The 8114-nt window shown below is 40.0% G+C and overlaps 1 protein-coding gene across 2 annotated transcripts in view; it reads left to right on the top strand.

Moving 5' to 3' along the window:
* Positions 1 to 1488: 1488 nt before the first annotated feature.
* Positions 1489 to 8114, top strand: part of LOC137424777 (uncharacterized) — a 675237-nt gene continuing 668611 nt past the window's right edge. For both annotated transcript variants that reach the window (XR_013623072.1, XR_013623076.1), the window contains exon 1: positions 1489 to 1643. The gene's annotated coding sequence lies outside the window, so the exon portion shown is untranslated. The remainder of the gene's footprint in view (positions 1644 to 8114) is intronic.

Raw genomic sequence — 8114 nt, 5'->3', positions numbered from 1 at the left:
GCCGGAGATACGAAGCGACTCACCGGATGTGAGGTCAGATGCGCCCCCAGCCTGGAGAGAGAAGTTGCCACGTACGAGCGCTGAATACCTCCCCGCATCTCTGGACCGGACCGAGTCGATTCTGACCTTTGAGCCCAGGTGCACCTGGAGCCATCGATCCTGCCTTTCCTAGCCATCAAACCCCGTGTGAGTCAGCCTTTTGTCCCGTTTATCTGTCGTCTGTTGGGAATAATATAAGAGTGTGTCTAAGTGCTTATCTTACTCTGCTGTCCCTCTTGTAGTTGTAATCTAACCTTCCGTAACAATATAACCTCCTCCGGAGGTCTTGAGAACTGAACCCTGGTGTCGTGTCATTTGAATCCCAGCTGTGTGCCTTTTCCTTCATTGACCTAGCGTAGCGCGATTAGTCAACGTTCGGGTATAATCGGGTAACTTGTGCAGACGTGGTCATACCAAACCGCTCGGTAAATAACATCTAAGCCACGTCTGTAACAATATATATGTATATATATATATATAATATATTATTTTTAACGTCTTATTTTCAAAAAGTACTCACAAAGCCACCCAATACGATGGTGTCGTGTTTGTCGCTCCTCACTCGTACAGTGCTCAGTGTTGCCGGCATGTTGATGATGGTGTGTTGTTTGTCGCCTCTTTCTTGTACCCTGCTAAGTCTTTGTGCCATTCCAATGTTGCTCAGTTTGCATTGCTCTGTCACTTTGTCCTTCAGGTGTTTGTTTTGTTCTTCAAGTTGCTGACAACGCTTATTAAATTCAACCACCTGGTGAGTGAAGAAAGCATGATTGCAAAAGAGGAGTTGAGGTGATCATTATCATTATGGGGTACAAGGAGATGAATGTTCAACAGTGCTGCGTTTGACACAGTTGGCCATAATCTACCACAAAAGCAGATTCACAAACTGCACCTTTTTCAAATCAGATTTTGAATTTGTTGGCTCATCAGACATGTCATATTACATGTCAGGCATGTCATATTGCATAGCTATCTGTATTGTTGGTTCATCAGACATGTCATTTTACATGTCAGACACGCCATATTACATAGGTATCTGCTTATTGGATGCTTATGTAATTGGTGTGTGTGTGTGTGTGTGTGTGTGTGTGTGTGTGTGTGTGTGTGTGTGTGTGCGCACAAAATATGTACCACTCTACATGTCACATATAACATGTTTGTATGCAGTACATAATTATGCAGTACATATCTGCGAGTATATCGCAGGTTTGAGGTTTGCAATCTCACCAAATGATGTTCTGTAATCAATTACCTTACCACAAGATATCACACATTTGTTGAGCTTTGCATCTTACAAGTATCTGTGGATAAAGAGGTTTAAATTGTTTTCAGTGAAAGGCATCTCATTCCTCTGAAAGACCCACCTGAGTTTGAAGGATGTAATTCTTGTGTACTTGACTTTTTTCTGACTTAATGGCATTTTGCTCTAGGATAGCAATCTGCATGTCTCGTTCCTCGACTCTGTTTATCAGATATTGACTTTGTTGTTCCCCGAACTGCAGATCCAAATCTTGAGCCTGGATACGCTCCTTCTTGTTGTTCAACTGAGAAGTGAAAAAACAAGATGAGGTGGAAAAAAATGATGAATAAAGCTCAACCTAAAAAAGGTACATTGAAAGGGAGAGGACTTGCACTAAATAATCCGAACCATCAACCATACAAAACATTGACAGCACAATGCAAACTAGAATGACACTCGGTGGAGCGCATACCTCCGCCAGGCTGAACAGTTTATATGTATCTCACTGATAGGCCGGATGTGGATCTGTACCTGAAACAAAATGTCATTGGCTTGTTCTTATCACCAACCAAACTAATCCACCAAGTTTGCGGATGTGCGGTTGTGGTTTTGGAAGAGCCTGGGGAGTTACATCCAACACATAAAGGAACCCTTAAGTTTAGATATTTCAGTAGTATTTTGTTTAGATAGATTTATCATTCCTCTCTTATCAGTGGACTGGGAAATATGTTGTGTTTGTGTATCAGGTTTGAATTCCCCCTTTTTAGCTCATCTCGAACGAAGTTCGGGGGAGTTTGTGTGATGGCGTGTCGTCAGTCTGGAAACACTTTCAACTTCTTCTCTGAAACCGCTGATGGGATTGTGACCCGATTTGGCACAAATTATATTTGTTATGTTATAACTAAAGTTTGTTCACGGCATTAAGAAAATCGGGCCTTAAGAGGATGCGGGGGCAAGGGGGGGGGGGGGTTTGCTTTCTTCTCAGAAACTACACATACAATTCTGGTGAAACTTTACCACAACCTTAATATCCCGTGTTGTACGAAAGTTTGATCACAGCCTAAAAAAAAATCGGGCCCTAAAGGGGTCTACAGGGGGGTGGGAGGGGGTTTCCCCCCGAAAGTAGGTATTTCCTCTTTTCTCTGAAACTACGCACACAATTTCAATGAAACCTAACAGGTGTCGGGGTTAACAGGTGTCGAAAAGATCATGATTTTGGATAGACGATGATAGGAGGTGGTGGTGAACAGCTATCTTGAAGACCTTGATTGAAGATTGAAAAGAGTATGGAAGAAGGTTCCACGGGCGAGGAAAAAGAGGAATAAATGAGTGGAGGTGAGCAGTACTTCTGGACTTAGGCAGTTTCACTTAATGGGGGCTCCGCATGCGTCCTGCAGATACCTGAGGGGGACAAAGTACGGAGATGGCAGAGGGTGCAAGCCTTGACATGGCACCAATAAGTTTTAGAGGAGTGAGACAAGTTTGAAAGTTCATTCTTGAGATTGGACAGATGTTGTTTTCTGGCTCTTGAGCGAGTAGACAACACTTGTTGCGAGCTTTGTGGAATGATCTGAGGTTGTCTTCAGTTGGATTTGCGTTTGAGGAGGAGAATGCAATTGGTTTAAAGAAACTGCCTCGCCACAGGATTCAGAGTTTACCAAGAGCAGGAAGAGGGGTAAGATATATAATTGAAGAGATGGGATGAATCTGTGCAAAAGAGAGAGCAGGTTTCTGTAACCCGCAAATACACGAATCGTGAATGTAGAAGCAGATCACAAGTTATGAAGTGCATGATGTTTCAATACATTGTGGACGGATTCGGAATAAACTTTATGGACAGATTGGGTGTGTGCCAAGGAGGAATTGATGAGATTTTGGTGAAGATCCAAATCCGGATACTATATATATTTTAAAGTTTCCAAGTGATTCTTCACCATTGAGAGATTGGGCTAAAACGATATATAGCATAGTTTCAAAAATTTGTGGACGAGTTATGACAAAACTTGGCGGTTGAGTTGGTTAGGTGATAAGAACAAACGGATTCGATTTTGGTTCCGATCTGACTCCAGATCTGGCCTATCATTGGGATACAAAACATAAACTGTTCAGCCAGGTGGAGGTATGCTCTCTACCGAGTGTCGTTCCAGTTACCTCAACCACCAAAGATGGATGGAGGTTATGTTTTCACCCCTGTCTGTTTATCCGTTTGTTTGTTTGTTTGTGAACAAAATATCTCAAAAAGTTGTGAATGGATTCGAACGAAATGTGGTGGGCAGGTTGGGTGTCTGACAAGGACAAATAGATTAGATTTTGGTGAAGATCTGAATATGTTTTCGGATATGAGAATTATGTAATTTTCAAGTGATTCTTCACCATTGAGTGATATGGCCAGCCAGGCGAAGGTATGCTCTCTACCGAGTGCCATTCTAGTTACCCTGCGCTCGCGAAGCGAAATGCAGGGTTAAGCATTCGGGTACGTACGTGCGTGTCTGCATTTCAGTAAAGTAAAGTGTGTGCGTGTCAGCATTTTAAAAATTCATTTTCTCGGCAACCGTTGGTCCGATTGACATGAATTTTTTTACCCTAGGAGGGCCTCCTCCTGTAGAATATTTTTGGTGAATATTATGACGTCACAAGTCACGTGGTATGGGCGCCATCTTGGAAAAAACAAAAACGTTTGCACTTCTATATCTCAAAAACTGCTGCACAGAAATAATTGAGACAGGTCTCATTGCAAAGAACTCTCCATGCAGAATAAAATATGTGAATGATGACGTCATAGATGCCGCTGTTATGACGTCATAATTTGACAAGTAAAAAACTTTATCCTATCAGGATGAAATTTATTGAGCATCTTCTCGGTATAAATTGATGCAGAAATAAATTTATAATTATGACGTAGGTCACGTGGTTCGGTCGCCATATTGTTTGGAGTAAAAAGCCTGAAAAACCACTAAAATCCAATTTTCTCCAAAACGACTGAACAGATGGATTCCAAACTTTGCAGGCAGGTGACGCATACCCATGACGAACAAAAAAGTCAACGAGCATGACATCAAGCGTCACATGGTTTTGGAGTTATGACGTTTTAAGCATAAATTTTAAACCTAGCTCCTTCCTCATTTTTGATCCTATCGAGGGGAAACTTCCCAGATGTGTTCAGCATATCAGTCTACTAAAATGACCTTTTGGAATTTGCGATAGGTGACGTGGTTTGGCAGATATAAGTAATTAAACGAAAATGTTAAAAAATTTATAACTCTTGAACCGCTTCATTGGTCGACGTGAAACTTTATATTATAGTAGAGGTAATGAAGTGTAACAAGTTTGCAAAATTTCAAGATGATTGGATGTACAGTTTGGAAGCTAGAAGTTGTTATTGCATGAAGAAGAAGTCTTCTACAGTGGGCATGGAATTAATTATCACATGCACATGACAAGCTGGCAAAGTACGGAGCGATCTCACGGGTTCATTTTGACCTCAAGTAAAATTCTGATTTCAGATTTGTCAATCACTGAGGTATATTAACACACGACCAAAACATATTTGGCGAAATTCCGACGATTTTTGACGAAAATATAACATTTGTGTTTGCATTTCAGCAAAGTAAAGTGTGTGCCGTGTCAGCCATATGGGGAATAGGTGCTGTTAACAATGACGTCATTGGTGCCATAATTATGACGTCATAATTTGACAGGGACAATGCTTAGTCTGATCAGTTTGAAATTTATTGAGCATGATCTATGCAACCATTATTTAGAGAATTTAAATTTATGATGTCATCGCTCACGTGGTCTGGCAGCCATATTGGATCAAAAAAAAAGAACCGTTCAAAAATAAAAGTGTTGGCTCACACCAAGTTGACTGCACAGGGTAAGTATTCTATGAATACCATATAGTTTAGTAATATGATTACCCCACAAATGCGAAGCAAATATGTGGGTTAAGCAATTGGTTCACTCTGTCCTTTCTCTCTACAGTCCTACAGACAACAGTATTTTTTATCGAAGAACGACTTAATTTCAATTATATACGATATTTTGAACATTGTAGAACACGAATCAGAACATGAATCTGTCGTTTAGAAGTACTTGGGCTCTGAATTTGGCAAAGGAACGAGGTAATTCTTTTTTCTAGTCACTCAGCCTGTCAAACAGTCAAACAAAACTGAAAATTATTTGAAACAGTAAACCTGATGTTGTTAGGGACATCCTTAGGACAAATAACTGGCACGAAGAACTAATGCAACATGTTAAATAGGCGTTGTAAAAGAAGATGCATCAATAGTGGTGAACTTCCGAAAACAAGATTTTTTTTTAGAAAACCTTTTAGACCTTTAAACAATCTTTGTTTTATTTCGATTTAATTATGTACTTTAACATTGTAGAACATAAATTGCCTTCGTGGTACTTTCAAACACCTTCCGTTTAGCAGTATTTGGAGAAAATTTTACGCCATTTTAGATCATCTCAAGCAATCAAATTTGCTGCTCGCAGACACTTCCCAAGTCCTTGTTTTCTCAAGACTGCACAGGCGAAGGTGTTCCATGAAATATTTAGTTATTTAAGTTTTAAGTTAAAGACAGTGAAGTTTTAAGAAATAAACATGTAGTTTCGTTGAAGAACTCACTTGAGCAATGATTATGCGGATCCTTTCCTGTTCCTCTGCATAATCCAAACGGTGCTGGTCAATAGCTTCCCCAGCAAGTATTAACTGCTGGTCTCGGCATTTTCCAATCTCCATCTCATTTTCCAGTTGCTTTAAGTACTTCTGTACTTCTTCATCGTGGTAGTTCTGGAGACACTCACGAGCTTTCTTGCTCTGATAAATGAAAAGAGAAAGGCATGGAGGGAGGGAGTTAAGACAATCTATGCAGTTGATCATGAGGATGAAAATTTAATGGATGTCTGCATAAAAATGTTTTCCAGAAAGGTTCATGGCCACAATATATCAGTAATCACATTATAAATTTGCTTTGACCTGTTGTTAGGCATCACTGACCTTCCATCAAGCATGATCATAATAAAATACGCAATTCCTTCCTATCTCTCTGTAAAACTCCTCTCAACTCTCCAATCTCCTTTGAAAGCTCCACAATTACACCATGCGATTCAATAAACCTCCTCGGTATTAACCTAACATCAAATTTATCCTGGAATACACACATTACACAAATTAGAATCAGGTGCACCAGCTCAGGTGCAAATGATTAGAACATCATTAGAGAGGATCTTGGAGGAACCTGTCTTATTTAAACCTCAGACATTTAGTTTGGTTTGCTCTTTGTTGTTGAAGTGTGCAGCGTCACCATGCCTAGATCAAAACAGCTCTCTGAGGCCTTCAGAGAGAAGGTTATAGATGCCTACGAGTCTGGGAAGGGATTTAAAAAGATCTCCAAACAATTTGAAATCAATCATTCGACTGTACGGAAGATCATCTACAAGTGGAGAAGATTCCAAAAAACTGCCAACTTGTTCAGGCCAGGCCGCCCCAGCAAGTTCAGCCCGAGAGCAGACCGCAAGATGCTGAAATAAGTCTCTAAGAACTCCCAGAATGTCATCACGGGACCTACAGGTAGCTGTTGCCACTGTTGATGTCAAAGTGCACGAGTCTACCATTGGAAAGAGGCTGCACAAATTTGATCTACATGGGAGGTATGCCAGGAGGAAACCTTTGCTGTTCAGAAAGAACATCAGGGCAAGACTAAAGTTTGGCAATGAACACCTAGGCAAAGACCAGCACTTCTGGAACAATGTGCTCTGGACAGATGAGTCAAAGGTAGAGCTATTTGGCCACAGTACCAGAAGACATATTTGGCAAAAACCAAAGACAGCATTTGACCACAAGAACCTGATACCAACTGTAAAGCATGGTGGTGGAAATATTATGGTTTGGGGCAGCTTTGCTGCATCAGGGCCTGGGCAGCTCACCATCGTAGAATCCACTATGAATTCTTCATTGTACCAGAGGGTGCTTGAGGATAATGTGAGGCCATCTGTCGGAAAGTTGAAGCTCAACCGAAGGTGGACCTTGCAACATGACAATGACCCTCAACATACCAGTGAATCCACCAAGGAATGGCTGAAAAGAAAGAAATGGAGGGCTCTGGAATGGCCAAATCAAAGCCCGGACCTAAATCCCATCGATATGTTGTGGGGGGATTTTAAACGAGCTGTGCATCCAAGAAACCCCTCAAACATCGCACAGCTGAAATAATTCTGCATGGAGGAGTGGGCAAAAATTTCTCCCAGTCGATGTCAGAGACTGGTAGACAGTTATAAGAAATGCCTCCTTGAGGTTGTTTCTGCCAAAGGGGGCAATACCACCTATTAGAGCCAAGGGTGTACTTACTTTTTCCACATGCGAAATTTGCATTTATGTTTATTTAAATTATACAATTGACTACAAAATGTAAATGTTTCATGATATTTGTTATATTATATCACCTTTATCTATAAATATTGTTGAAATGAAGATGAAATAGCTGTATGTTGAAATATGTCGAAAAAGTCAAAACTTTACATGGAGTGTACTTACTTTTTCACATGACTGTATACAAGTATAGTATAGTTTACACAATATACAAGTACAGTATACTATACTTTACACAATATACAAGTATAGTATGATATACTTTACACTATATACAACATTACACACAATATTTACACTTTACACAATATTTACACAATATATACAAGTATAATATACAAGTATGGTATAGTTTACACAATATATAAGTACAGTATACTATACTTTACACAACATGCAAGTATAGTATGTTCAACTTTACACAATATATACAATATTACACACAATATTTACACACAATATTTA

The sequence above is a fragment of the Myxine glutinosa genome, chromosome 4, assembly GCF_964187855.1.
Source record: "Myxine glutinosa chromosome 4, kmMyxGlut1.1, whole genome shotgun sequence".
NCBI lineage: Eukaryota > Metazoa > Chordata > Myxini > Myxiniformes > Myxinidae > Myxine > Myxine glutinosa.
This window is presented reverse-complemented; position numbering and strand designations above follow the sequence as displayed.